We start from the raw sequence: 26,031 nt of genomic DNA on the forward strand, positions 1-26,031 counted from the left end.
ATCGTGGAATTGGTGAGCGCAGGGTAGGGTAGTATTTTCGTCTCCATCTTCACAATCTGCTAAACAAATGGTACAGATTACCTGGTCCTCGCCGCGTGGCTCCATGGCGGGTGCTCCCTGTGGCTCCATGGCCGGTGCTCTCTGTGGCTCCATGGCCGGTGCTCCCTGTGGCTCTGGGTGGTGCTCAGCAGCCCTGTTGCGGTCTCTTGGAGATCGGCTCCGTCTGATGGCGGGGTCCTCCCGTCTCTGCCGTTGTTGCACTCTGGACCTCGTCCGATGGGCTATGGGAGAGTCTCCGCCCTCCAGACGTGATGGCCTTCCACGAGATGGACGTCGTGAAGATCGCGGCATCCTGGTAGTAATTGATGCCGGAGTACCTGAAAACAGCTTAAATATATCTAATATGAAGAACACTAGTAAGGAAATCGCAATGTATTGTAATAAATATGAGAAGAGTCGCAGTCAGTCGCAGGAGGCACAGTCTGAGGATGCAATCGCCACAGCTACCAGCACAGGCCTCAGGCTGACTCAGCACCAACTGTCACCAACTGTCACTTTTCCGGCCTTGTCACTCTGCCTGGCAATATGGCGCTCATGTAACACTACAACCAAATCCATGTTCTATCATTTTATAGATTTTACAGAGAATTACACAGGATTGGGGCCATTTAATGGTTATTATAGAGTTCTGCCAGAAGATGGCAGTCTCAGGTGTAATACCGCTCCTCGCCATAGATGTCTCCCTTCCCAGTCGGCTCCATACAGAGAAAACGGCGGCCATCTTTAGCTATGTAAAGTCTATGGGAGGCGGAGGAGAGGAGCTGCTGAGAGGGGAACAGGAAAGGAAAGGAACGGCCGGGGCGGGGATGATGGCCTCCGGGGGGGGAGCTGAGCTGAGCAGGTGAGGAGGACAGAGGGCAGGAGAGTCGGGGAGGTGGATGGAGGAGGCCGGGGGGCGCATAGAGGAGGTCGGGGGGCTTTGTGGAGAAGGTAGGGGGGATTGTCTGTATAGAAAGGCTGATAGGAGGTCATGTCTGGAGATGGGGGGGGGGTAATAGGGACACACATAGCTGGGGCTGCCCCCCCAGTGCCCCCCCCCCACATCAGTGCCCCCCCCCAATGTCCCCCTCACATCTGCCCCCTCAGCGTTCACCTGCCCCCTCAGGGCCCCCCCCAGTGTTCCCCCCCCACCTGCCCCATCAGTGCCCCCCCAACGTCCCCCTCCCATCTGCCCCCTCAGCGCCCCCCCCCACCTGCCCCCACATCGTTTCCCCTCCACCTGCCCTCTCAGCGTCTCCCCTTTCCACCTGCCCCCTCAGCGTTATTTCCCCCACCCCCTGCAATTTCAGCGTCATTCCCCCCCCCTGCCATTTCAGCATCATTCCCCCCCTGCCATTTCAGCGTCATTCCCCCCCCCCCCTGCCATTTCAGCGTCTTAACCCCCCCCCTGCCATTTCAGCGTCACCCCCCCCCCCCTGCCATTTCAGCGCAACCCCCCCCCCCTGCCATTTCAGCGTCATCCCCCCCCCTGCCATTTCAGCGTCACCCCCCCTGCCATTTCAGCGTCATCCCCCCCCCCTGCCATTTCAGCGTCATTCTCCCCCCCCCCTGCCATTTCAGCGTCTCTCTCCCCCCCCCCCCCCTGCCATTTCAGCGTCATTCCCCCCCCCCTGCCATTTCAGCGCCAGCCCCCCCCCCCCCCGCGCCATTTCGGTGTCATTCCGCCCCCCCCCGCCCCTTCAGCGTCACCCCCCACCCCGCCCCTTCGGCGTCATTCCCCCCCCCCGCCCCTTCGGCGTCATGGAGGAGAAAATCCCCCACTTGCTGTCCCAACGGAGATCAGGGGGGTTGGGGGGGTCGGTCCATTCAATACATGCTACACCCTGATTATGGGTGTAACATGTTATGATAGGTGAACTTAGCCTTTAACCCCTTCCCTACCGGGGACTTATACCCCCTTCCTGCCCAGGACAGTTTTCAGCGCTGGCGCAGTTTGAATGACAATTGCGCGGTCATGCAACACTGTACCCATATGACATTTTTATCATTTTTTTTCACACAGATTTTCTTTTGGTGGTATTTAATCCCCTCTGGGTGTTTTATTTTTTGCTCTATAAACAAAAAAATAGCAAAAAATCTAAATAAAAAAGTGTTTCTTTGTTTCTATTATAAAATTTTGCAAACAGGTAATTGTTCTCCTTCACTGATGTGCTTTGATGAGGCGTCACTGATGAGTCGGCACTGATGATGCTACACTAATGGGCAGCACTGCTGGGCACTGACTGGCGCCACTGCTGGGCAGCACAGATGGGAAGCACTGCTGGGCACGTGAGTGGCACTGCTGGGCACATGTGGGTGGCACTGATCATCAGTGCCAATCTGTTTTCAGACAATTGCCGGTTATCGGCAGGACTTTCCTCACACTGTGACAGCGTGAGGAGAGTGAAGCCGACGACCAGCAACTGCATTTACCCAGTGATCTGTGTGATTGGACACAGCTGATCATGTGGTAAAAGGCTGCTATGATTGCCCTTTTACCACATCACGTGATCAGCTGTGTATATAGGACACAGCAATCACGGAGATCACCAGATGCGCGCCGCTGGGGGCACGCGGGAGGGCGCGTTCTAGGAGGATGTCGTATGACGCCTTCCCAGAACTGGACAACCGCGCTGTAGCCTTCATTCAGCTATAGGCTGGTTGTCAAGTGGTTAAGAAGCCAGTACCTGATGACGTCCTTAACAACCAGCTATTCACCAATATGCTTTGCAATGCAACACATTTAACACACACCACAAAACGCACAGCAACCGCGGTATAAACGTGTGAAATATGCATATGTGTTTTTGCCGCAGGTCAGCGTGAAAGTAGCCTAAGTGATGACACAGCCCCTGTGATGTTGCTTGTCACATGGTGTTTCAGGGAAGTAAACAGAGGAAGGCTTGTGAGAGTGAGAACCTATACTGGAGATCTGTGATCATGTCATTAGAGCAAAGGTGTCTTCACATCTCAGCATATCAGGATACTGAGAATATTCATTAGAATGCACACGTGCCAGAGGTGTCACCAGGAAGGTAAACATCAGTAATGTATTAACCGCTTCCCGTCCACCCTATATAGAAGTACTGCTACAAGGCGGCACGGGTGCACAAAATCACGTGTATATACCTGATTTTACATTGCCAGGTAGTGGGCGCATGTGTGCCCTACCCCCCGCGCCATCATTAGCGGCCGCGGCTATCAGTCACCACACCTGGTTATGGCCAAACATCTGCGATGGGGGGGTGGGGGGGCAGAATGGTTTGTAAACAAAACAGTTCTCTTCCCTGTCAGCTCCTGCACACTGCTTTGCATGGCTGTGCATAGTACTAACACACAGCCCCATAGTAACACAGCACACAGGTTAACCCTTTGATCGCCCCACATGTTAACCCCTTCCTCCCAGCTGCCATTAGTGCAGTGTCAGTGGTTTTTATTAGCACTGATCACTATATTGGTGTCCTTAGGGATGTCAGTGACAACAGGTCAGTTTCCCCCCAGTGTCAGAATGGCCACCACAGTCCTGCTATAAGTTGCCGATCGCCGTCATTACTAGTAAAAAAAAAAAACCCAGTATATATACCGCCATTTGTAAACACTATAAATTTCACGTAAGCCAATTATTTTACACATATTGGGATTTTTTATAGCAAAGACATGGAGCAGAACACATTTTGGCTTAAATTTATGATGAAATGTGATTTTTAAAATTTTTTTACTGGACATGTCTAATAGCAAAAAGTCAAAAGATAATGTTTTTTTTTTCAAAATTGTCAGTTTTTTTATTTTTTATTGTGCAATAAATAAAAAACGCATAGGCAATCAAATACCATCGTACCATTGACCAGCCGTAATGCAAAAAAATGGCCTGCTCAGGAAGGGGGGTAAATCCTCTGGAGGGCAAGTGGTTAAAGGTTAATTCCCCTTTTGTAACATGTTACCCCCATATTCAGAGTGTAACATGTTATGAAAGCACTGGCCCCCGCTCCCTGCAGATCCCCAGCTTTTTCAGCTAGTGAGGGATCTTCTCCCCGATGGCTGTCAAATTTTTTAAAAATGTGGCCGTGCGGGGCTCCTCTGTGAATGAGAAACTACTAGTCCCGACAGACTTAGCGGCTGTCAGCTTGTAGTTCTCAATGAACTACCACGGCACTGTGGAGCACTGGGGTAGTTCATTCAGTCTTCCTGTCAGTATATCTGCTTGCTTGTACATCCTGTATGGGGCGAGCAGATGTACTGACAGATCTGCAGGAGACCTGCATGGCATCGGTGATCTGCCTATCGCTGGTGCAATGCTTTCCAGGCTTCTGCAGCAAAAAATAATGTACATTTTTTTACCTGCAAATAAAATGTGCATTTTTTAATTTTTTTTTATCAAAAGGTGAACTTATCCGTGAACTAAAAGGCTTTGGAAGGTGAGAATACCGGCAGCGAGTATTATGAAGTATTTTCATTCTTGTGATTAGAAAGCCTTAAGGTATAACTAAAGAAAAAACTTTTTTTTTTGGGTAGAGTGGAGAGGGATTGGAACACCTGTCAGGTTCTTATTGCTGTCTGTGTCCCTGGGAGATTTCCCCTCTCTGTTTGTCCTGTTTGCCATTATCATCGAAGGTAAAGGTCAAAGAAAATCCCAAATTTTATGTTGTCCCAAGAAAAGTAATAGAGGGAAAATCTTCCAATGGGGGACCCCAAAGGATTCCCTTAATTTGCAGGGATCTTCTTCACATCCTGTTTTGGCTATGGGACAGGAAGTGAAGGTAAATCTCCCCAATGGGACACAGATGGCAAAAAATAAAACTGACGGGTGTTATAACCCTCCCTTCCTCTATCCAAAATGAAAAAAAAATGTTGCCTATAGTTCTACTGTATACCCCTTTTAAAATATTGAACTCTGCCGTAGCAGGATCAGTGATGTTCTCGCCCATGCCGTCCCTTCTCCCGCTTGTCTCCCCCCCTGGCGCCAGCATCTCAACTGTGGGCACCCAGCTGTGACACCTTGTGGCTTCACAGCCTGGTGCCCACTGCGCATGCACGATTTATACTGCGCCTCCCAAATTGTCCGGCAGTCTTCAGGGATCTGTAAAGTGTCCTAGAAGACTGTGAGGGGGGGGGGGGGGGGGGGAAGGAGGAGGGAATGCCAGAACCAGGAATCAGCTCCCCCCCAAAAAAGTGCGAAATGTGGCAGTGGAGGGGGTAGGAGGCAGACAAGCAGAGCTGCCCCTTTTGGGTGGAGCTCCCTTTAATATATCTATAAATTATGTTTTTTAAATGCAAGCAGTAGCTGAAATGTGATTTATTATCAATAACAGTCATAGGCTGGGGGAACGGCAAGACCTGTAAGTGTTAACTGCAGCAGAGAAAAATGGGGTTCCTGCCCTGCCAAACAGGACTGTGCTCTGTGGCAGAGCTGTGTAGATCTCAGGACTGGAGGGATAGAAATACAAATCCTCTGTCATATAAGACCTGTATAAATATTTCAGCCATATGTTTGAGGTTAATATTATATAAAGGCTGGTATGTGTGAAATGTATTTATAGATTTTGTTGTTTCTTTTGTGTATTTTTCTCCTGGTTTAAGGTTCCTGCTGGTTTCTCCTTATCAGTGATGGTCCAGTGAGCTGAGCAGTGTGTGAGATGATTCAGTAGGAAGTTGGGACCATGGGGCAGAAGAAAAAGCCATTTCTCAGGTTACTGGAATACCTGGTGATCATAGGAGCAAGGTAAGCCATGGTTCCTTTTCATGTTTTATCACTGGAGTACTACAGCAGGCATCACTCGGGCTGTTTAGTTCTATAACCAAAACACAGCATACATTGTCAGCAGCAATCCACTGCCTATCCAGAGCACCTTTTTATTCTTAGTAATTTCAGATCATACACTAGAAGGATAGATGACATTTTGGCAAAAATCAATATTCCATCTCTCTGTTCTCTCCCTCCTCTTTGGCTCAGAGACAGCAGCGGGAGCCATTGGCTTCTGCCAATCGCAGCCAGTGAGGAGGAAGCCGGGCCAGGCTGTGCTTTGTGAGTCAATGGACACTCAGAGCTGGCTCGGCAGTGAACCTGCACGAGTGCTCCCATAGCCAGTGGCTTGCTATGAGGACACTTGGCAAAGTGGGAGGAGCCAGCACCACTATCGGGGGACCTGAGGGGAGCGCAGAGCAGGTATGTATGACATGTTTATTATTTTAAAGAAAATGAAATGGGTTTAGAATCACTTTAAGTTGCAGTTCTGAGACAATTACAGGGGATTGCAATATCTGTTCTGCTTTTGAAAATGTAAAAGTCAACACATTTTTCAGTTTAAATCAACTAAATACATTTAAGATGCATCAAAACAAAAGTATTGTAACAAAAACAAACCAAAGAACATTTTGTCCACTATCTGCAATGCTGCTGAGAAGGACCCTTTCTCGCTGTGTGGAGGCAACGGTTGCCTTTCAGAGACCTGATACACCCACTGCTGAGTCAGAGACAGAACTCTCCAATCTGCAAGGTGCATGAGTGTCGCTGATCCCAAAGCTATAGGTCTGTCCTGTGCAGAACAACCGCTGCTTCCACAGAAAGAGCAAGGGTCCTTCTCTGCAAGATGCTGTCAGGGGACAGGCTTTTCTTCTCAGACTGTGACTGCTTACTATAGTAAACACACAGACGATGTATACTTTTTTGTTTTGAAGCCAGCAACTGAAAGTTGTGCCTGGTACACACTACAAGTTTGTTTGTTTTTTCCGTTCAGCCCAGCGGTGATCCTGCCAGTAGGGTTGAATTCAGGATTCTGTGTTGGCCACGTGAGTTATTTCAAACCAAACTCCATAAACGGTGTCATCATGGACCTGCCTTTGTGCACCTGGACTCCATCATTTGGCAGAGTTTAGCCATAAAGTGTATGTACTGTATGATACAGCCAGCTAATTTCAGAAACCAGTTCACTGTGGTCTCTTGAAGGCTAAAGTCTGCCCATTTCATGCCACTTGTAGACATACATTATGCCACCCAGCACACTGATACAAGAAATGTTCACTTTTTGGTTGTCAGTGGTTTTTTATAAATGTAACATTTTGATGGGTGTGCATAGACAGACTTGGGTCACTCTCTCCTAGTAGAAGAGAATTGGGAAGTTGGTTCAGCACATTGTATAGGTACAGCTAAACCTGCATGGTCTCCATTTGCTGATATGCTTGCATCAGGTCTTAGGACCATAGAAATTCCAATCTGTTGGCCAGTCTCTGCGTCTTGTCTGGTTTTTAAAGTGGTAATAAAGTCTCCATTTTTTTTGCCTTTTTAATATATCAAAATCCACAAATAAAACACTCCTCGGTAAATCATTTTATTTACAAATATGAGGAAACACTTATTGCACTGAGATTATCACCGTTGCTGGCTGCAGATGTTTAGCAGTGCTTCCCCAACTCTCTGACCAGGAAGTGCAAACTGAGCACATCACAAGATGACCCTCTTTGGGACTACATGTCCCAGCATCCAGTTGCCAGTTCTTTATGGTGAATGTAGTTATCATTTTTGCAATGACAGGTCCCTCCAGTCATTAAGTGGAGGAGGGAATCTGTTTTAGTGTTTTGCAGTTTACAGCTTCTGATCATGATGCAATTAGTAAGCTAGTAAGGTGAAGAATATAAATATTGCATTGAATTGTTGCCACATCTAGAGATGGGAAGGCCTGGCAAAAATTTTTTTTTTTTCCTGGAAAAATTGGAAAAAAAGGAGAGCGTGGAATATGCTCTTTTACAAAGATAATTAATATATCTATGGCATGGCATTCAAACTATAGAACATGAAGAAGTTAACCCTACACTCTCCCAATGACACCAACGATGGGGCACAATTCCTTCCAAGGACTTGAAGAACAGGAAAGTAGGTTGGGCGCACGTCAATGATGTTGCAGATAAAACTTTTATTGGAATCTTCAAGAAAAATGCAATACAAACATGACGGCTCCCACAATACACAGAGAGCAGTAAACGCGTTTCACACAGGCATGTGCTTAGTCATCACTTAGTCAGTAATGTCTGTATCAAAACACATTTACTGTTCTCTGTCCATTCAGGGCGCTGTCATGTTTGTATTGCATACCAATAAATGCTTTATCTGCAAAATCGTTGAAGTGCTGCCAACTTACTTTCATGTTCCTCCAGTGCTACAATCACGGATTGGGCCGGCACCAATTGATGTGTGGAGGGGCTGTGCGTTCATGCACTCGCCTAGATTGGTCCTCCACATTTTCTACAATTTTGGTTTCCTCCTTCCCAGTGACAGGAACGATGGGGCGCCGTTGCTCCCAGTGGCACGACCGATGGGGCACCGTTGCTCCCAGTGACACGACCGATTGGGCGCCGTTGCTCCCAGTGGCACGACCCATGGGGCGCCGTTGCTCCCAGTGGCACGAGCGATGGGGCGCCGTTGCTCCCAGTGGCACAAGCGATGGGGCGCCGTTGCTCCCAGTGGCACGAGCGATGGGGCGCCGTTGCTCCCAGTGGCACGACCGATGGGGCGCCGTTGCTCCCAGTGGCACGACCGATGGGGCGCCGTTGCTCCCAGTGGCACGACCGATGGGGCGCCGTTGCTCCCAGTGGCACGAACGATGGGGCGCCGTTGCTCCCAGTGGCACCAACACCAGCAAGCGGTCATGCAACACTGTACCCATATACATTTTTTAGCATTTTTTCGAGACAGATAAAACTTTATTTTGGTGGTATTTATTCACCACTGGGATTTTTATTTTTTTTTGCTATATAAATGAAAAAGTCCAAAAATTTTGAAAAAATAATCCAAATTAGTTTATAACCAAGAATAATAATTTTTCAAAATGTTTTTTTAAATTTTTAGTTTTTTTTTATATTATCGGGTTTTTTTTGGTTTTTTTAATATACCGTCACCCTAGCAGTACAGTGTCACCATGTCACTGTCACTACTTGTGGGGGGTGATGAAGATTTTTTTTTTTACACCTATTGCTTTTACACCCATAAAGGCTGTAAAAGCAATCATTTTTCAATGACACTTTGAATGACAATTGCGCGGTCATGCAACACTGTACCACTGGGATTTTTATTGCTATTTTACCACTGGGATTTTTTTGCTACATAAATGAAAAAGTCCAAAAATTTTTAAGCGTTTTTTTCTTCTAACAGTTTCAAATAAATAATCTTGGCCAAAATGTATTCAGTTATCTTTTTAGTAAATTATATTATTATCATTTATGGGTTTTTTTTTTAACATACCGTCACCATAGTGATACTGTACTTCTTTTGGGGGGTGATGAAGATTTTTTTTTTTTTATTTATTTATTTTTTTACACTGATTGCTTTTAAACCCATGAAGGCTGTAAAAGCAATCATTTCTCCTTCTGTCTGGCTGCATTCTTGCTGCCATTGAGAAATACTGTGTGAGCTGTGATTGGTCACAGCTTGTCACATGATATAAGGCTTTTGTGAATAGCCTTGTACCATGTGCTCTCTGTGATCATTCACAGATTTCACACGTAGTAAGCAATGATGTTAGAAGTGACATCTTGCTTACTACTATTCATTTGATCACTGATTGGCCAATCAGTGATCACATAATCGGAACCTCACACAGAGGTCCCGTACAGCAATCGGTGTTCCACTGTGTCCCAGGGAGCGCACCCAGGCTGAAAGTGGCGGGCGCCGTTTATGAACGGTAACCCGCCCCTGCACTGCTTCTGTCTGGCCATTTATATACATGAGCCGGATGGGAAGTGGTTAAAGCATACAAGAGGTGTAGAGCTAGTTGCATTGAAACGGCAGCTGCCACATAAAACGTGCCCGCAGGCTCTCACCACACTAAACGATATGGGCATCTAGTGACAATGTAACGATCTTCACATGGTTGGCAGTTAAGATGATGGTTTTAATGTCATCCGAGTGAGCAGACCGTGACAGCCTCCGAAAACCCCGCCGGGTTACAATAGATGACCCTCTGGTTGTAAAGGCTCAAAGCGGTAGTCTTAGTGTAGCAGGGGTGGCGTATACGTTACCGCCATGCTTGAATCAGCGTGAGGCGGATCCACACATGACCACCTGTGTAGGTGTGGCCCAGGGACTAGCTGACGCTGCCTACGTCAACGCGTTTCGCCCACGTGACCGTGAGCTTTGTCAGGACGTCGGGACATATGTGCTCCCGGCCTTTTAAAGGGAAAGACATCCCGTTCAGCCACTTAAAATGGCCAGGGGTGGTCCCAGTTTAAAGGACAGCACCTCTATGTCTCAGACAAACCATTACTTTTAAAAGTAATAGGTGGAAATCAATAAAGCAATTTTAAACATCCACGGTGGTACTATAATTGCATGTTAATTCAATATATTAAACGGGGTCCACTTTTTCTATAGTTATTCATAGAACAGAACCCAATTATCAATGGCACAGACAGTGGTAATTCAAAGAACATTAAAATGGGGGAAACATTTCAATTAAAGGGAATAGTGACCATCATGGCTCTAGAAAGACCTTTAAACTCATTTCATTATTTAACCCGAGGGGTGCCAAAGTTTTTATTTTAAAAATCCAAGTCTTTTCTTTCTTCAATAACTCCATATTAAAGTCACCTCTCTAAAGAAGCATGGCGGTTTGGGACTTCCTAATCTTTTTGCCTATTTTCAGGCGGCTCAGATAGCACAATTATCGTGTACTACGGCCAGGAGTTATGTCCCCCAGTGGGTTGGCATTGAGGCCTTATCTTGCTATCCTTACGCTGTTGGGGCTCTTATGTGGCTTCCCAGTCGCTTGCGTCCTCCTGTTCTGTGTCCTACGTTGTCCTATTCATTAACAGTGTGGGATAGATGGTGAGCTCGCAAACATTTATTCTCCCCACATATTCCACTAGCTCCATTTTTTTGCAATCCCGAGTTTATACCTGGCTTATCACCGTCGGTGTTTCAATGGTGGATAAATAAGGGGTTGCTGCGTACCTGGATGGGCTTCGCCCCCCTTCTCTCCAATGTTTCTTGACAAAATATAATTTTCCTCCTGGGGAATTATTTCATTATTATCAACTTATCTCATTTATCGGTATTAAACTCAAATTAATCACAGAACCTTGCACACTCAGTCCGTTGGAGGTCTCCTGTGGAGCAACTGGGATGATGAGGGGTCGTTTATCCATTGTCTATGCTTCCCTTGTTGACTAAATTATCTTATATGACTCAATGGGAACGGGATTTGAATAGCTCATTAGACTTGGATACTTGGCGAGATGTAGCCCATTCTTTATCAAAGATCTCGATTAAACGCTACTTTGTTGGTCTCTGGTTCCCAAGCGCCTTTTTCTGACTTTTCTAGTCTTAATCCTTATTTCTTTTCTTTCTCTGAATTGGTCTTTGATACTTTTGGTAAATCTCTATGGCACTTTGGTGCCTATGTTCAATGATAGATGTAAAATTTCCCATCTGGTGGTGATTGTGTCCTTTGTATACAATGTGGTTGACTAGGGATATCTTTTCTATATTTCTCATGTGCTGTTATGTTCTAAGTATATGTTTATATACTTCATCTCACCGTGTTGGTGCATATTGTCTCTATTTCTATGTATACTGTTGTATACCAATCTTTCAGTAAAAATATTGAAGTATAAAATCACCTCTCTAACTTGAGGGCAAAGAAGCCTTTCACTTTCAGACTTTTTTGTTTGGCGAGTCCATTTTCCAGAGCTCAGTTCCCTGCCTATGTGGCTGAATACGTGTGTTCCCGATATATGAGACTCTGGATAGAATTGACTCCTTTAAGACGGAGGGTAGTTGTATAGCGATTAATTTGTTACTGTGTGTGGCCCGGGTCATTTTAAGGTGATAACGTTATCATACCTCATTTTAATGTGAATGGAGGATCTGTTGGCCTAATAGGTCTATTATATTTTTGTGAATTTAATAAAGCTGTTGGTTCTCTTTCAAAACCTCTTTCTTTAGGGGGTCTTCTGGATCCCCCAATATCTTTTTCTCTCTGTTGTATAATCAAAAAAGTGTGCTGTCCCTTTAAAGTTGTGTGAAACGTATGCAAATCACCAATTATAAATAATAGTATAAATTGACAAACTGAAAAAATATAAAATGTAACATTTGTAGCATTTAAAAGCAACTCAAAAGGTTCATGTGATCCATATGGAATCCACGTAGTGAAGAAAGTGCTCAGTGTTGATAAACCTCCACTTCAAAAAAGTGCTCCAGTGCTGGAAAAGTGCTCCTCAAAGGGAAAGATAATGGACTCTTACCAGATAAAGTGGATCTCAGATGATAGAGATGGAATAAGCTGATCACTCATTAACCTCCCTGGCGGTCAAACTAATCAATATTTTTGAATGTCAAAGCGGTACATTGTTTGCATGGAAATATTTTGTTTTTTTATTGTAGGCCTGTAATTCTTAGGAACAACTCACTGAAATCTGTCCAAACAAAAGTCTAGTAAACATCCCGGGTATGATAAAGTTTGAAACCCGAAATCATAAATTATAATATAATAAATAATTATAAAAAATAATAATACAATAATACATTTAATTCAATAATGTAGTCAAACTAAAAACACTGATATTTGATATAGAGCACCAAGTTCGCACATCACTGAGCTCAGTCGCAGAATTGTTTTCAGTGTCTGATGATGAATCTCCCAACGAATCATTATTGCTCAATTCTGCAAGTGGTTCTAATTCACTATAACTGTTCTCTAGCTGGTCTAAAACCGCTAAAAACGCCAGTGCACGATGACGTCTCACCAAGACTCCGCCTGATGCGTTTCTGCAAAACCGGCGTGCTCTGTTGCTTGGTTTCAAGTGATCAGAGCCCCTTAGGAATCCATTACAGGTCAACATACACATCCAGGGGGGTTGGCAGATCAACTCCATTTCAATCTTATCATACGTAGTAAAATGTAATTCAGATATTTTCACTTTAAGAATGTTTGTTCAATTTTCCAGTCATTAGTGGATCAAACTAATGTTCATTTTTGACCACAGTGGCAAGAAAATTCGAAGGAGCTGGATGGAAAGTTTTTTCCAAATGAACAAATTTGCAACAGTGTATGTGGTTTTCATTTGGGAAATAACATTTGTTTCAAAATCAAATGTTAAAATCAAATTCAATTTTCGAACGACAACCATCAAACCATCAAATGTACTGAAAAATTTGGAATGACTGTTCATATGAACATTCGTTTAAAAATCTAATAGTGACATGGGCTGGCCCCCTCCTCAATTGATATTGGACCGACTTCTGCAGGTGTGACATTTTATACCAGGTGTGTGGCTCCACTCCTCCCCCTGGGGGAGTTCATGTGCATCTCCCATTCTTTTTGATGAGACGTCTCGGGTGAACCAGAGGTTGTTGATGTCGGGTTTTTTTTAATTGTTTGAAGACATGTTTTGGGCTTTGTTCCTTTCCCCCATTTCTGTTTACATCTGGTCAGGAAGGAATAAGACTTAAAAGGAAAAAGCAAGATATTGTCAAGACAGTTTTGGATCATTGTGGTCTCTGTTTTGTTTGATTACCATTTCTGTTATTCTGTTTATTACGGGATCTGCATATCCACATTCTTCTTTTTATGTGTAATCCTACTGTTGCAGTAATGTCATTCTGAATTCTCTAAGTACTGTTCCATTTTCTCTATTATATTGACAATAAACGTTTGGATTAAAAAAAAAAAAAAGGAAAAAAACAAATCAAATAGTGTATGGCCAGCTTCTGACAGCAGTGCCAGTCTGTTTGCTTAGGCTTGGTTCACATATATATTGGCATTTGATGCTTTCTCCAGTGCTTTTTGCAGCTTGCTTTGCGTTTTTCTCAGCGCGTGTTTGACGCATTTTGCATTTTGTTCAGCTTTTTGTTAAAGTAAATTTTTGTTGTTGCTGGGCAGAATAAACATGGAAAATGCGACAAAAATGCACTACTGTGCACTTCAGCAGCTTCTCCATTGAAGTCTATTGTAGCAAAAATGCTGCTTTTTGCTTTGAAAAAGTCCGTGACACTTTCCGAAATGCAGCAGCTCAAAAAAGCATAGATGTGAACATGTTCCATAGGAAACCATGTTAAATGGATTATAATGCGTTTCTGCAAAAAGCGCTAAAGAACACATTAGTGTGAACGGAGCCTTAATCTGCAGTTGGTAAATGGACTACATTTTCCCAGACAGAATTTTTCCTTTGCACATGACAATTTGTATTGTTTGCACACCATACCCTAAATTTGGCCATACACTAAACAATCTAATTGTACAATCTCCTGAGTGACCAAAACTATGTAAGTCTAAGTTCACACCTATGCGTTTTCTACTGCATTTTGCAGAAATGCACAGCCATCTATTTAAAGCGGAGTTTCACCCAAAAGGGGAAGTTACGCTTTTATGCTTTGTCGTTCCACCCCCTACCCCCCCCGCGCCGCATTAAGGATTGGCACCATGGGTGGAGAGGGTACCCAAATTTGTCAGGTACCCGCTCCCACTACTGCCGTGATCGCCTAGGCAATCAGAAGTGGGAAGTGGAAGTTGTCCTCCCTCCCCATATTCTTCTGGGACACGTGACAGGTCCCAGAAGACTACGGGACCATTCACAAAGTGCAGCGTTACTCACACATGCACAGTGGGCACTCGGCTGTGAAGCCACAAGCCACAGCCGGGTGCCCACACTGAAGATGCGCCAGGGAGAGAAGGCGGCCGGTGAGACCAGCGGTGGTGAGGACACCGCTGGACCGAGGGACAGGTAAGTTACTGTATTTTAAAAGTCAGCAGCTACAGTTTTTGTAGCTGCTGACTTTTCTTTTTCTTTTTTTGTCAGCTGGACCTCCACTTTAACATGATTTCCTAGGGGACAGGTTCACATCTCACGTTTTCACCCGGTGTGATTTTTGGAGAGGGTCAGGGACTTTTTTCAATGCAAAATGCATTTTTGGTTTTATAGACTTCAATGGAGACACTGCAGAAAAGCATGTAGTGTGTTTTTGTTGCGTTTTTGATGCATTTTAATCTGCCCAGCAAAAAGTTAGAAAGAAAAATTAAAAACGTAAAGCGCATCAAAAACGCACGTGCGACTGCAGACACTCCTTCTGAGACCGGAGCATAGTAAATTGGTCTCTAGCTATTACTCCGCACTGATTCTGATAGATCGTAGACAATGCCATAGAACTAGGGAAAGATGGTATGCTCTTGTCCCAGATCTGACAGCTCAAAGATGGTCAGAAGTGCTTCGGTCATATGTGACTGCACCGTCAGGACCTTCCATCTGCCCCTCTACAGCATGAAGATCTGGAGATGCCGACCATTACCCACGACCAACCCTGAGAGCCCCATAACAGAGCACTTTGATTGGTTATGCCACTAAGATTATTTAAGGTGGGTAGGAGGGACTCTGCAACATGTTATAAATGTTCAGTGACTTAGCCTGGGTTCACATATATGTGGTGCGGTATATCGCATGTGATTCGTACAGGTACCGCACCGCATTCCTGTGCAAATCACATGCGATTTGTGTGTGGTGCGATTGGAGCCATACATTATGCATGGCTCCAATCGCACCACACCCGCACCAAAAAGGTACAGGACCATTTTTTTGGGTCCTCACTAGAATCGGATGGGTATTCACACCTATGTGATCCAATTCTGCACATTGCACCGCGTTTTTTGGACCGCTTTTGGGGTGTTGTTAACGTAACCTACACACCAGCAGCAGTTCGCATGAACGGGGTGCGATTCTGATGCGGTGCGAAATTCGCACAGAAAATGCTGCGAATTCCGCACTGCATCAGTGTGAACCAGGGCTGAGGGAACATTCCTGCATATGGTCTGGGAGTGTGCTATGGTCTGACCAATGTGCTCACGTCACCCAGTTTATAGCAGATGTGTTTGATTTACCAAATATTTGTAGCCCACTTATTTTCCTCCTGGGGGTAATTGAGGACGATATTATAGATAATGCCACCCAAACCTCCTTGAGATGATTATTTTTTTGTGTGTAAATTGATCGTGTTACATTGGACACAAACGGATGTCCTCGGTTTGGCAGCCTGGGAAAAAAGAGTGAATTATAATGTCCCACTATATGAAATGACATATGAAGCAAGAGGATGGCCTAAAAAATGTCTTTGAATTTAGTGTAGATGGATAGAATCATTGGATACAGTAGACAACAGTCCTGGAGGGGTATAATTACTGTATAGAGTATGATCCATTGTTGTCTTTGATTATTGGTTGCACTGGTACATGACACTGTGGTGTTCCTAGTATGTTGAAAGGTTGAGGAAGTGTGGGAGTTCACACCACAAAGTTTGGTTTCAAATCTGATTCCAATCTTTCTGTGTTCCTTTTCTTTTCCTGACAATTTTTCTTAACTATCTCTATTACTAAGAAGCAACATCTTACTGCTGCACACAGAATAATACATGTGAAACTGCTCTATGTACTTGTGGTATCCGTCTTATTATATTTACTGTATTGGCTTTGCAGACAACATTTGATTAGCCATTTGGTTGTGTTACATTGTGCAATGTCTTGGAAGAACTGGATAATATTTACGGACTCACTTTTGTTCTTTTCTGTATGTTTCTTCAAAGGTTTTGTACCAGAAATTGTTTTTATACAGACCTGTTATGCTGTATATATTTGTGCAGATGGCAATAAAACAATAGAAAAAAAACAAACACATGTACAAAAATGCAAAACGCATCGCAAAAAGCACTGCAGAAACAGATCAAAGGCAAACTGCATAGGTGTGAACCAGGCCTGATAGGAGGACAAAGCTAAACAATCCATTTAATTAGTATCAATTAATCAGGTCCTTGCTCTAGAATTGATGGTAGATCTAAAGGAAAGCCTACAATCAGATTGCATGGTGGATGGTTAGTTTAGGACTCTGTTTCACTGTTTTATGTGTTTTTTGTATTAAACATTTGATACAAAAGATTCTTAAAATGGCAACCAGCAGGTTTAGGTGATCGTATCAGTACTTTGGACTGGATCCTGAGGAGTACAGGCAGCCAAGGCAGACCTAGGACAATGAATGTGACCCAGTGCAGGCCTATAACTCGTATTTCGAGTGTAACACCGAACTTTAATAGGGATTAACTTCCTTTATTGCACAATGTGTATTGCATCAATTAGGAAACCTTTATCCTGTGTCCTCATTTCCTGACGATCATATTGAGTGGCAAAGCACAGATGGCCACACATCAATGCCTGGAATCCAGCCTTGTGTCATCTTATCACTGGCCTGTAGTTCCCATATCATACAGTAGGGGGCGCAGCTGGTGGAAAAGGAAGCTCCTAAGACTCCTAAAACAGCGGTACAAATGACAGAGGCCAACATCCACCGATTTCTGCAGCGGTTTCTGCCACCTGTGAGCAGCTGGCTGCAGCCACAAAGCCCTGTACACTTAGGCTAGCTTCACACCTATGCAGGTTGTGTTTGAGCCATTTTTGCATTGTCTTTTGCGTTGCGTTTTTGATGCGTTTTGCTTGTTTTTAAAAAAAATAAAAAATTATTGTTGCTAGGCAGATTTAAAATGCAAAATGTATCAAAAATGCATCAAAAACGCACCGCATGCTTTTCTGCAGCGTTTCCATTGAAGTCTATAAAACTAAAAGCACAACTTTTTGCGTTAAAAAAAAAGTCCCTGAAAACGCACAGATGTGAACATGTCCAATAGGAAATCATGTTAAATGGACTGTACTGCATTTCTGCAAAATGCAAAACGCTGCAGAAAATGCTTAGGTGTGAACCTGGGGTAAAGGCTTCTTTCACACTGATCCGTTTTTTTTCCACTTTTGCCTTAAAAAAGTGGAAGAAATACGTGTAAACTTATAATCCTATGGAAGTCTTCACACTGATCTGTTGCAGGTCCGCTGCATTTGTGGTGTAGGTTTGGTGCAGGAAAAAATTCACCAATAATGCACCTCTCCATTGAAATAAATGGCAAACGTGGCAAAAATGCATCAAAAATGTACCCTCGTTGCATTTTTGTTGCTGTTTTTGAGTCATATGTTCTGTAAAAAATGCACTGCAAACGCAGTAAAAACACACCAAAAAATGCATATGCATTTTTGCTATGCATTAGTGTGAAAGTAGCCTTACACTCCGATCACATTGGGTGCGATTTGGATGCCAGGCGACTTGCAAATCGTATGCCAAGTTGCACCCTATTGTCTGCTATTAGAGCAGATATATGTGTGCAGTTCCGAATTGGTCGGAGCCGCACTGATTTCTAAAGTGATGCCCATCACCAGCAAGGCTCCCATCATCCATACACATCTGCACCAGAGGCTGCTCAGTAGCTCTGAGGAAAGGGTCTCGTCCCCGAAACGCGTCAACCATTTGACCGCACTGACAGTTGGATCACCTTGCTTGCCGTTGTGGCCATCGTCATTATGCAAATGCTCTTTAGATACATGCTTGGTCTGTGAGTATGTTTTTACCTTTCATACCTTTCAATAAACCTTGGATAATGCACTAGGTGTGTGCGTCACCTCTTTATTCTTTATCTAGTCCATGCACTTCTTTTGTTGCGATTTGCATAGACATCTGCGCCAGATGTCTTGCAAATCGCAGCTGAAATCAGCTTCACTGTAAGTTGCATAATTTCAAAATCTGCTTTGATGTGACCGGGGGGGTTAATGACAGGTCACCAGCAGCTGCAATTAGCAATGGTTGTCCACACAGCCAGTAATTACCTGCAATGATTGCTGCTGGACACAGCCACATCCTGCCTCTGTATATTGCACCAGGGCTAGTCGCCCGTGTGAATGTAGCCTTATGCCTTGGCTTTCATGGGCCAATTCAGTTTTACTGTCCCCAGACTGGGCAGGTGCAAGTTACCACGGCCACAGGTTGTGTTCAGCAGGTAGTACCATGGTAAACAGGACCCAATAAATTGAAGGGGGCGCTCCTCAGCTGCCTATTTTTTACTACCCCCCCCAACTGCTTGTGTAAACTAAGCCTTAGGGCTCTTGCACACAGATAGCAAAAAATGCCACTTATTTTTACTGATCTAAATGCAGCCCATAGTTTTTGACCACTTGAGCGCCAGAAGATTTTACCCCCTTCATGACCAGACCATTTTTTTTTTGCAGTTCGGCACTGTGTTAATTAATTGGCGATTGCGCTGTCATGCAATATATTTTTTTCACACAAATAGAGCTTTCTTTTGGTGGTATTTGATAACCACTGGGTTTTTTTTATTTTTTGCAATATAAATTAAAAAAGACTGAAAATTAAAAAAAAAAAAGCAAAACTTTTTTTTTACTTTCTGCTATAAAACATGTCCAATAAAAGAATAAAAAAAAAAAAATCAAATTTCTTCATACATTTTGGCCACAATGTACTCTGCTACATGTCTTTGATTAAAAAAAAATCCCAATAAATGTGTCTTGATATTGATATGCAGACTGATATTCTTCAAAACGTACAGGGATTGGACTGCTGAGGACTGGGGTAAAGTCATTTTCTCTGATGAATCCCCTTTACGATTGTTTGGGGCATTCGGAAAAAACCTTGTCTGGAGAAGAAAAGGTGGGGGCCCCCATCAGTCCTGTGTCATGCCAACAGTAAAGCATCCTGAGACCACTCGTGTGTGGGGTTGCTTCTCAGCCAAGGGAGTGGGCTCACTTACAATTTTGCTTAAGAAACACAGCCACGTATAAAAAAAGGTACAAAAATATCCTCCAAGAACAACCAACCATCCAAGAACAGTTTGGTGAGTAATAGGGCTGTATACACCTTTGCCAGATGCTTGTGTTAACGAAAAAAAAAAAAACCAGGACAGTTTTGCACAAGTATTCTCTGATCATTATGCAGGATGGTTTGTTCTAGAAAAAAAAAAACATGCGTAATAAGATCAGTAATATTTCTAGGGCCATGTCAAGGTAGCCTAAAACTACATGCACGGGGGTAGAAAAAATGCCACTTTTAGGTGCATTTTTCTTTTTTTTTATGACTCTAAACACAGGTCAGTATTTTCTAATGTGTTCACTCACATTGTGGCATTTATAATATTTTAGAACAGGGTTTAGGGGCATAAAAAATGTCCCAAACCTGCCTTCAGAGAGAAGCGTACTGGCGTAATTTATTTAATATTTATTACAGGTACTTATATAGCGCTGTCAATTTACGCAGCTATATACACTGCTCAAAAAAATAAAGGAATGCTTATTAATGAGAGTATAGCATCACGTCATTGAAACTCCTGGGATATTGATCTGGTCAGTTAAGTAGCAGAGGGGGTTGTTAATCAGTTTCAGCTGTTTTGGTGTTAATGAAATTAACAACGGGTGCACTAGATGGGCAACAATGAAGCGACCCCCAAAACAGTAATGGTTTTACAGGTGAAGGCCACTGACATTTTTTTCCCTACTCCTTTTTTCTGACTGTTTGTCACTAGTATTGCTTTTAGATAGGGTCAATGTCACTACTGGTAGCATGAGGCGATACCTGGACCCTACAGAGTTTGCACAGGCAGTCCAACTCCTCCAGGATGGCACATCAATACGTGCCATTGTCAGAAGGTTTGCTGTGTCTCCCAGCACAGTCTCAAGAACATGGAGGAGATTCCAGGAGACAAGCAGTTACTCTAGGAGAGCTGGACAGGGCCGTAGAAGGTCCTTAACCCATCAGCAGGACCGGCATCTGCTCCTTTGTACAAGGAGGAACAGGATGAGCACTGCCAGAGCCCTACAAAATGACCTCCAGCAGGCCACTGGTGTTAATGTCTCTGACCAAACAATCAGAAACAATCTTCATGAGGATGGCCTGAGGGCCCAACGTCCTTTAGTGGGCCCTGTGCTCCCTGCTCGTTAATAGGAATTTTATATTTGTTTAGTTTGTCAATTTATACTATTATTCACGTTTGGTGATTTGCATACGTTTCACATAACTTTAAAGGGACAGCGCACTTTTTTGATTATACAACAGATAGAAAAAGATATTGGGGGATCCAGAAGACCCCCTAAAGAAAGAAGTTTTGAAAGAGAACCAACAGCGGTATAAATAAAACCAACAGCTTTATTAAATTCACAAAAAGGTAATAGACCTATTAGGCCAACAGATCCTCCATTCACATTAAAATGAGGTATGATAACGTTATCACCTTAAAATGACCCGGGCCACACACAGTAACAAATTAATCGCTAAACAACTACCTTCCATCTTAAATGAGCAAAGTTGATGAGTCATTTATCCAGAGTCTCATATATCGGGAACACACGTATTCAGCCACATAGGCAGGTAACTGAGCTCTGGGAAATGGACTCACCAAACAGACCAAGGCCTTCATAAAACTAACAGCACATTAACCTCCTTGGTGGTATTCCCGAGTGTAGCTCGGGGTTAACTTTCAGTACCAAAAGCGGTAACCCTGAGCTACACTTGGGATTACCCTAAAGCGTTGCTCTGGGATTTACTAGACTCTTGTTTGGACAGATTTCAGTGAATTATTCCTAGGAATTACAGGCCTACAATAAAAAAACAACATATTTCCATGCAAAAAAATGTACCGCTTTGGGCACAGAAATACTGACATAATCAGACCACTAGGGAGGTTAAGTGGCATATATATATGACAGGGAACTCGAATGAAACCCCATTATGAATAGAGGGCTATACACGTCCAGATCGGTGCCAATATGGAAATAAATCCCTGTTATTCACAATAAAGATACTTCAATATAGGCGGTTTTGAAAAGCACGCAGCTTAATAGGGATAAGGATTGGAGGCTGATTAACCAATACAGCCAAGAAAGGACTGGCCCAGCTTAATTATTATTTTATTATCATTATACAGTATTTATAAAGCGCCAGTAGTTTGCTCAGCGCTGTACATTACAAAGGGGGACAGAACATGTGACAGAACAATACCAATACAATACAATACATGAGGGGTTCGAGGGCCCTGCTCTTTCAAGCTTACAATCTAGAAGGGATCTTCTTAATCACAGATACATGGAGAATAATGGCATCCGAAGCCAGTTCAATAGTTGTCAGTGTCATTAATGTTCAGTTTGTATGAAAAGCTCACAGCTTAATGGTGATGAGGATTGGAGGCTGATTAGCCAATACAGCAAAATAAGACCGTCCCAGCTTAGTCACAGATGCATAGGGAGTAATGGCATCCAGAGCCAGTGTAATAGTTGTGAATGTCATTAGAGTAAAAGTAAAGCTTTAACCACTTCAAGTCCGGACACTTTCACCCCCTTCCTGCCCAGGCCAATTTTCAGCTTTCAACACTGTCACACTTTGAATGACAATTGCGCGGCTCACCTATCAGGTGGAATCATTAGGGCCGATTGCTTCCACATAGTGCCAGCCTCTCTGCGCACCTTCAATCCCCCCCCTTCCCGTGTGAGGTCTCCTGTGCTCCGCTTACCCATCTGCTGGCCCGGCTTGCCGTTTGCTAGAGGGGAGGGAGAATAGCAGATGAGTCCACTCCCCTCCCCTTCTTGCGCTGACCCGGGTCCCTGCTGAGAGATTGTAATGCAATCCCAAGAAAAAATGTAATGTGGTGCAATGTGCACTGCGTTACATTCAGTGGGGCAGAGGGGAGACATCCAGGGTCTTGGATGTCTCAAAGAGAACCTGTCACCAAAAATCATCACTTTGTCCCCTATGTGATTGAAAATAAAACCAAAATGAGAGCAATAATTTTAGCACCAGACCTCCTTTGTATCGCTAAATTGATGACTTATAAGGAGCTTTAAAAGTGTTGACCGATAGAAAATATAGGGTACTGAAGTTCATCGCCATTTCACGAGCGCACACAAAAGGTTTGACAAGTTGGATATTTATTTACTCGCTGCAACATCATCTTTTATATTTTACAAAACAAAATAGGGTAATTTATTGCTTTTTTGTGCCCTAAAATTAACTTGTTTTTTGTACTAAAATTTTGCGGTAAAATCATGCAACATAAAAAATTGGAACTACCACTATTGTATTCTCTAGGGTCTCTGCTTTCAGAAAATATATAATGTTTGGTGGTTTTATGTAATCTTCCGGCCTAAAATGATTTTTGAAATGTGCAAAAAACTCAAAAACGGCTCTGGCAGCGAAAGGGATAAAGTATAAGCCCTGATTCCCCCCCCCCCCCCTTCCTGATGAGCAGCCAATCGTTGTCCATCACACTGCAAGGTGTCTCTCCTCCTTGCTAGTCCCCGGGTGTGGTGCTGAAGACAGGCAGGGAGGGGAGGAGGAGATATACAGCACAATGTTAAAAATATTACACGTTTAAGTCGCCATAAAGCCTCTTGATTTTAAAATCCCCATAGATTCCTAAAATCACCTCAGATTTAAATATGGTTTTGGTTAAGTTTTTTTTTTTTTTTTATCTGGACAAGTAGATTGTCATGAGGGACAAGTAGATTGGGGCCCCGATTTAGTCCCTGGAAATGTAGTTTTTTCAAAAATGTCAACACCCCTGGTGAAGTGTCACATAGTCCCACTTCATCCATATCTCTGCACTGCAGTGCTGTGTGGGGACATGCAGTTCCTATTTGTTCCACTGTATGAAAATGCAGCATGTCTGTATATTTCCTCACTGTACATCACACCAGCGATCTGGTGTGACCAGGGCACATGGAAAACAATAGGGATAAACCACGGGGAGGTGTGTATTTATTGACGATATATACTGAAGAAATGTATTTTTCTTGTTTTCTTACATACACTTTTCTGACATCTTATTTTGCTCATTTAAACCGTTTCCCAGGCTGTGTTGGGATGTCCCTCTTCTCTCCAGTCTGATGTGTTCCTCTTCTCTGATGGCTGTGTAAACAGCAGTCTTGTAATCAGTAGACGTTACTGCACATACTTCCCTTTAGCTGAATGAAATTCTGTTTTACTTAAATATTTTATGAAGGTCGGTGATGCTCTCGTTTTTTTTTTTTTTATCCTGACACTCTAGTTCTTAAGCTTGGTAAATGTAATGATTTTTTTTCTTTATGTATAGAAAACTACTCCAATTGATGGGTCTTGAGCTCAACTTTAAGGTGCAGCTCCTAAAATACAGTGCGTTCAATGCCTAATTTGTTGCGCTAATGGAAAACTTTTACAAACCTGGACAATTCAATCTGAGCATGCAATGAGGAAAAAAAGCATAAGCAGAGAGGATACCTTTGTCAAGATTAGCCAATACAGAGTTATAGCAGCTGAAGTTCTTTGCTGAGCTTCTATTTCAGTGGAAATTCATGTGTGGTAAATCATGTAGGTGTGAATCCAGGTTTAATGAGTAATAAGGGCATTTGGGAAGCCTAAAAAAAATCACCGTACAATATACGTGCAGCCCAAGGCCCCTTTCACACGGGCACCTTAAATAGATCCCCCACTGAATTGAGCAGAACAGGATGGATGCTACGTTTTTGTTCAGTGTTTAGCTCCATTAAAAAAAATGAGTTTTCAGGATCCATATTAGATCTGTTATCAGCCATATACTTTAGATGTCCTCTGTTCCGTCCTGTTGGAAAAAATGGAAAAAGGCTCAGACTTTTCCATTTTTTCCCCCCAGAAATGGTTGGACTCAGAAGTAAGCGAATGTAAACGGACACCCGATCATTTACATTCATGTGCCCATTAGGGTTGCCACTTCATCCCTTTATAACCGAACACATATTAATATACCCAGGTTCTGAGGCTGAGTTAATACAGATAAGGCACTAGGTGAGTTTAATGACCACCTTAATCAGCCACAGAACCTGTGTAATTAATATGTGTTCAGGTTTAAGGGGATGAGGTGGCAACCCTAGTGCCCATAGACTTGTATAGAATTTCTGGTTTAGTTCCAGCTGAAAAACTGACAGGGGGACCTGATTGGCTCACCCGTGTGAAGGGAAACAAAAGGTTTTTTATTTAGTAGTTTATTTTAACTAGCTGCTAATATTCTTTTTTTTGTTTTGTTTTTTTCCCTGTGTGAGCAGGCCGAGGAAACCCCTGCAAGTTGTCTCTTGACGGCAGTCTTTATTGTACATATGTGAGGATCCCTATTTTTGTTGGTATTTTCTAATTGTCTTTGTCAGCTGCTTTTCACTCATCACTCGGAAATCAGAAAATTATGGTGCAGGGAGTTTAGACAATTATGAAATAGACAGTCGTCCATTTGAAGTATTTGTATAGCCAAAAGTTGTTTTTTATATAGTTTTTTAGCCTTCCTTACTCTATCAGGATAATTGGTGTTTTTTGCTGCTATGCATGGCTTGAGTTTCAGCTGATTCATGCTGCTCCTGTCCACATCTTCCAGCTTGACAAAAATTGATTGTTCAATTGACTTTTGTTAAAGGAGCTCGGTGGAAAACTATCAGCTGAACAATCCCCTTAGTCAATTGGATGTAGCCGCTGATAAGGTATTCTGACAGTTGCTGGAGCTGGCTGTCAGGATACTATAGCTGGCAGTGAAGATTTGTTCATAAATGTTTGATTTTGTCTTGGTGATTGTCAAGGTCCTACCTTTTCCCTGAGGTTGTGTTACTCCATGTGCTGGCGTCCATCTTGGATTCTGCTGTGCATGATGGGAGTCCTTTTTATGCCTTCAGGTCTCTGAGGTCCACCCCCCAGAGGGGCGTGGCTGATGACATATAAGCCTGTGGCCCGCACATGCTCTTTGCTCTTGTGTCTTGTGTCTTTGTGTTGCTATTACTCTGTTCTGACTCTCTTGACTCTCCTGGTATCTGATTCGGCTTGTCTTGACTATTCTTTGTATTCTCCTTTGATCTGACCCTCTGTTGCTGAACCCGGCTTGTGACCTGTGATTCTCGTCTGCTGTCCTGTACTGTTTTGTCCTGTTGTTGTTGACTCCGGCTTGTCTGACTACTCTTTTGTCTCTTCCACCAGCTACACGCCATTGGCGGCGGCCATTACCGCAGCTGAGGTGTCTCGGGGGCCGCGACCTGGTTCCTGGCTGCGTCAAGTCCATCCCCACCATCAGGGGCCTTGGTGAAGGGCAGCCTGGGACCTAGACTCCGCGCCCTGAGGGACTTCGGTCTGTGGGTGGTGGTTGTCGTCAGCCAGTGCGTT

The 26,031-nt window shown here is 43.6% G+C and overlaps 1 protein-coding gene across 8 annotated transcripts in view; it reads left to right on the forward strand.

Annotated features, from left to right (window-relative positions):
• The window catches only part of LOC149468331 (uncharacterized), a 654,932-nt gene that overhangs the window by 381,053 nt on the left and 247,848 nt on the right, over positions 1-26,031 (forward strand). For 2 of the 8 annotated variants that reach the window (XM_089670290.1, XM_089670291.1), the window contains one exon: positions 5,617-5,758. The exons of the other annotated variants lie outside the window; for them this stretch is intronic. The gene's annotated coding sequence lies outside the window, so the exon portion shown is untranslated. The remainder of the gene's footprint in view (positions 1-5,616; positions 5,759-26,031) is intronic. 8 annotated transcript variants of the gene reach the window in all.

This window comes from Staurois parvus, unplaced genomic scaffold, assembly GCF_062004578.1.
Source record: "Staurois parvus isolate SC_StPar_1 unplaced genomic scaffold, SC_StPar_1.0 ptg000089l, whole genome shotgun sequence".
Classification (NCBI taxonomy): Eukaryota; Metazoa; Chordata; class Amphibia; order Anura; family Ranidae; genus Staurois; species Staurois parvus.